The 5,466-nt window shown below is 44.6% G+C and overlaps 1 long non-coding RNA gene across 1 annotated transcript; it reads right to left on the minus strand.

The window, feature by feature from the left end:
* Positions 1 to 1,635: 1,635 nt before the first annotated feature.
* On the minus strand, positions 1,636 to 5,235 carry LOC135370415 (uncharacterized). Its single transcript, XR_010415339.1, has 3 exons — positions 5,153 to 5,235; positions 2,387 to 2,543; positions 1,636 to 1,962 (listed from the first exon to the last, which is right to left on the minus strand). It is a non-coding gene; the product is annotated as an uncharacterized LOC135370415 (long non-coding RNA).
* Between the last annotated feature and the right edge of the window lie 231 nt (positions 5,236 to 5,466).

Consider the following 5,466-nt stretch of genomic DNA (forward strand, 5'->3'; position numbering starts at 1 on the left):
GCTCCCGGGGATATCCTTTCCCGGTAATTCAGATCTCCCTGGGAGACAGACATTTTTTTTCTGACGGACGTCCCCACATCTCCGAGTGGCCACGATTTGGACTTCCCACAAATATCCGTCGTTTGTCCTCACAGGAAGTTACACGGACGTTACAGGACGTTGCACGGACTTGCTTGCGTACTTGCTCAGGGCCCTGCATTTTCTCATTATTATTCATACTGCTTCATTGAGTTTCCGCGTAATTGGACACATTTTTAGTAGGCCCGTAGGCGTTTTTTTCCGCTATTGTGTTTCGGGTTCGGCCACTGCATCGTTGCTCCTTTTCGTTTGTTTCTCTATTTCGTTACGGGCAATGAGCATGAAGTTTTAAAAAGCAAAAATAAAGTACATACACAATCTCTTAGAACCATGAAGATCACTTAGAAAGGCACTAGCATACCTTTCCAAAGCGAAAATAGATACTATATATTGCTTGTCTCGCGAGCTTCCACAAATTCGAGAGTCTAGTTGCCTGCGAGCAAAGGTGGGGTGTTTAAGATTAACGTGATTGCGCATATCAGTAACAGTGGACTGAAGAACTGCTTGGCGCATTAACTCATTGCGATGCAACATTTGTGGTTCTTACTCCTTTTGGTGTAAGGCGTTTAGTTCGTTCATCGAAAGTCGAACTCACGCCGCGATGTGCCTTGCCATGTTTCTCTCTCTCCTGCGATAATGCTCCGCGTAAGATCCCGTCAGGGATCCTATTTGGACAATTCTTCAACCGGCCGTTACGGTACAACCTGTGGATGTACGGTTAGGGATGTCCATTCATTCAGCTCTGAGGGATGTCCCCCTGACATCCATTTCACGACATGGATGGTGGGATCTATTTCGGACATCCGCAAGAGATAGTGTTCTGTCTGGGTTCCCCAGTTATCGTTTTCTTCTTTATGTCCCTCAAATGTCCATCTTCTGTATGTATTCTCATTCTTTCCCACCTTCATGTGCGTTCGATTATTGCATTCTTACCTTTGTTCTTTTTATCCCTTTAATGTGTCGCTGCATACTATGTGTATAATTTAGGGGTACTTTGCTGTAATGTGATAGTGCGTCAACATCAAGGTTCCTGTGGCCGTTCCTGGGCACATGAAACTCGTTCGTTCATTCATTCATTCATAAAAAAAATGTTTTAAAAATCATGTAAAAGTTACAAAATCATGTACAAACCATAGAAAACACGAAAAGCTCAACCGAGCAAACGGAAAGCCTTTGTACATGCTACTGAATGGCGCTTTTTCTCTTACTAGGCTTCGCTTGCTTTCACCCCTATCCCACTGTGTTTCTTTCGCTCAGTTCTCTGCTCTTCATACTTTCTTGTCTTCAACAGATATTATTCATGGTGAAAGGAGCAGCCTTTGCGATGCTGCACCTGTGTTTCGAAAAATGCTCAAGCAACATACACTGTATATTTCTGGCATTAAAGAGACACACTTGCTGCTTTATAAGATTACATCTGACAAACAAGTAGGCCACGTCTACAAGTACTAACACGTCATATTGGCGCATAACTCGTTTTGATGTTTGATCACAGGTTTCTGTGTCCTGTGTGTTGGTTCCTAGTTCAAGAAAACACTCGTGGTCTCAATAGAGCTTGTGGTCACAATACCGCCTTTATTGCGATAATTTCGTCAACTCGGATAAAACAATCAACGATGAAAGCCAGCAGAGACTATGACCAGTCGCTACTTTTAAAATGTTGCGACCTGAACCATGGACGTCACTGAAACCATCATTGCCACAAACCATATAGGATGTATACTGCTTGCAGCGCTGTTGCTGTTGCACACGTATTTGCACTTTAGTGTTTTAAACAGAGCTTCGATGTCCTTCTCTGACTTCAGAAGAATTTGACTCATCTCAGCTTCACAACCTTCTCCTTTGAGTACTTCTGGCAAGCAATGCTTGTTGTATTCCAGTGCACTGGAAATTATGCTTCTTATGCTTTTGTCCTTGGTCGTCTGTGGGCCTCTATGGCCAGTCGAGGTAGGCGAAAAAACCAAGCCTAGAAACTCATCAGCCTGAAGTCAACTCAGGCGTGAAAGCTTACGATTTCTATAGTCATCACGAAGAGAAATTCTACATGTCGCTAATCGAAACAAACTAGGTTAGGTTTCTTGTCTAACACGTAATAGCTCTCAGACAGCATTTGCTCGGGTTGCATGGAATAAGGAGCAGAGTGTGCGGCTCAGGAGAGACGGAACAGCTGTCTAGATATAGCGAAGGGTAAGCTATGCGAAATATAAATGATGTGCGCGACTGTGCTGATATTTGATGCTCCGAGGAACATTCTTTATTATGATGTTGCTGTGTACGATTATTGTTTTGTAAGTAAGAAAACGCTTACCAGCAGACTATTTTGTGCGTCTCAAGACTGGTATCTTCAGGCTCTAGCTCGGTTGCGGGTCTTGGAGTAGTGAGGCCTTGTTCCTGAAGATATCTTTTACCGCACCCGATGGTGGCATCGATTAATGTTTCATTATTGCACTCTGGTGCAACAAAACCTGAAAAAAACAACAACAAGGTTACATATAGTGGGAAGTAGTATACAGCCTCTTCTGAAAAAAGGCTTAGCTTCGTGTGCTTCCTCAGACTCAAGGGAACGCTGGCTTGGTTACGTACGCATCAGCTAGATGGCCGTATTGGACTTTTTGCGGATTTTCGGACATCTTTTGGACACATTTCGAACCTAATTGCACGGAAATATCAGTGCTAGAAACACGGTAATGGCCACAGGACATTTTAGCTGAATAGAAGCTTGCTCCGTACTTTCATACTGCAGCAACGTGGTAAATTTGAGGGATCTTGTCCACAACATTGTCCAGGGGGCTTAATCCCTTCATCGTCGTTACGGTCGTTACAAGCTAACGAGTGGCGTGAAATTCAAAAAGGTGGGCACGTGACACATTGCGCGTGGCGTGTACCACGGCCTTCACGTATCGCGCGAAGAGCGCCGTGCACGTGTTTTTTCACGTGCCCACCTTTTTAAATTTCCCGCACACCTTTTTGAATTTCCCGACACTCGTTAGCTTGTAACGACCGTAACGACGATGAAGCGATTAAGCCCCCAGGACTGATGATGTAATTATTTATCAATGTAATGTTAGTACTGATGGAATGCCAGACAGCTACACAAATGTCTTTCTCACAATAACTGTTTATATTCGTGGAAAAGTTTTTGGTTTGATTCATCATTCGGTGGCTTGATACAACAATACAGCACAATACAGCGCAAGGATTTCGTCCGAGCTGAACGTTTTCTGCCGCTCGCGGCGAGAACCCGGATAATCAATCGCCGCCTTCAACGGATGCCTGTTGAGGTGCTTCTCCTTCTCTATGTGACAGTAATTTCAATATGGTGGCCGCTGCAAACACGGAGCACATGGATGTGGTAAGAAACACGATGCAGGGTTCATTACACTCATTTGAACTCACAGCAGTTTGTTTCGCGACAGACTAAAACGTGTACGTCAAATACTCTACCATAACGCTTCGCTGACACTTGCGGTAGATGCATATACAGGGTGGTGAGCCAACCACGGGATAAATTCATTGTAAATAACGTAGGCAACGGAGAGACATGCTGTCAAGGAATTTTTCTATGCCAGGAACATTTGCCACATATCGGCACCATGATAGAAATGATTAAACCCCGAGACAAGGCTCAGCGCACTCATCGAGAATGCGTTTGCGATCGTCTGTGCATTCCTTGCCTCAGGGTTTAGTCATTTTCATCATGTATCACAAGTTAGCCTCCGTTTCGACTCTTTTTCACGTCGGTACCATTTTTATTTCATTTCAGTTGATGGAAATCTAATTTCTTGAATTGAACTCCGAAATTTGCAAGGTCTACCTTACGTTTTATTTGCGACAATGGGTTCCTCGTGGTCAGTTTACTCACTATAGCAACGACAATTGCTGAAATAAATTCGCCTAAATCCGCGGAAATGAGTCGTTGACTCCGCCTGTTTTTTGTCGGCTCCAGCTCGAGCGCCAAAGTGCGACGAATGGAGGTTAAATTGACAGCCGGAGACCGGAGTTACAATGCTCCAAAAATTTATTTCCTTACCTGCCTGTCAAAACTTCTGCTGACCTTGTTTTTGATACAATAGCTCTGATTCCCGCACTCGCCCCGCGTATTTGTTCTGTTCGTTGGGATTCTGACCCTCTCCCCCTCGCACGGTGTCCCAAACAGCACAATGTACTGAAAGTCGAGTGCAATAGGGGTGGACGGGTAGGTGGGAGGGCTTGAACAGACTTGTGAAACTAAAGAACATTGATAAGACACATACCCTCCACCCCTACTGCACTCGACTTTCAGTACATTGTGCTGCTTGGGGTGTGAATGTAACCTCCTTTCGTCACGCTCTGGCAGAGCCGACAAACAAGAGGCGGAGCCAAGGACTCATTTCTGCGGATTTTCGGCGAATTTATTTCAAATTGTGGTTGCGTTACGTGTCTTATCGGGTGTTACAATGAGTAAAATGGCCACGACGAACCCGTTTGCGCAAAGGAAACTTTAGGGTGACTTCTGTAATTTCGGAGTTCAATTCAAGAAATTAAATTTTCATCAATTGAAATGAAACAAAAATGGTACCATTATGTGGCAAATGTTCCTGGCAGGAAAAAAATCCCTTGACAGCATGTCTCTCCGCTTCCACTTCCGGTAAAAAAAGACTCCTATATGTGGACACTTGTTGCTAACCGTCCGTGCTAAACGATATTCTATCAAAAGTAGATGGAGTACATGGCTTCAGTGGAAGGCGGCAAGTATGCAGGTAAAGCCAACTTTAAGAGTACGTGTCCCGCAATTGTGGGAGTGTTACTATGAATTTGTATCATGATTGGTGGACCACCATGTATGTGAACAGCACGACTGATTGCTTATGTCGCACGCAGGTATCTGCACGCAACGAAACGCTGTAGCGTGAACCTTGCTTAATTCACATTCGCAACATGAGAACAGAACACGGGTTTGTCAGAGCAAAGCATATTTCAAAACCTGTACAAAATTGGCTCAGCCGAAGGTTTGTCCACATATTCGTCAGCTGCACACTCCCCCACCTCATGGTCACCGAAAACATACACGCACAGAAAAACAAGTCGAACTTACCTAGCGAGAGGCATGACATGAAAGCAACGAGGATGAGCTTCATTTTTATGAAGATAGGTTACTGAGGCCGACTAATATCAAGCTACAGGCGCTCGGAAATGCCTCAGTGGCCCTTTGTGTCGCTTATGCAGGTTCATTCGTTATCTAGAGTGCGCAATGACTCAACTGCAAGTGAGCCACGTGCCTATAGCCCACGGATATCGCCATGCAGCGCAATGTACTGAAAGTCGAGTGCAATAGGGGTGGACGGTATGTGTCTTATCAATGTTCTTTTGCTTCACGAGTCTGTTGAAGGCCTTCCACCTACCCGTCCA

The sequence above is a fragment of the Ornithodoros turicata genome, chromosome 1 (assembly GCF_037126465.1).
Source record: "Ornithodoros turicata isolate Travis chromosome 1, ASM3712646v1, whole genome shotgun sequence".
NCBI classification, from domain to species: domain Eukaryota; kingdom Metazoa; phylum Arthropoda; class Arachnida; order Ixodida; family Argasidae; genus Ornithodoros; species Ornithodoros turicata.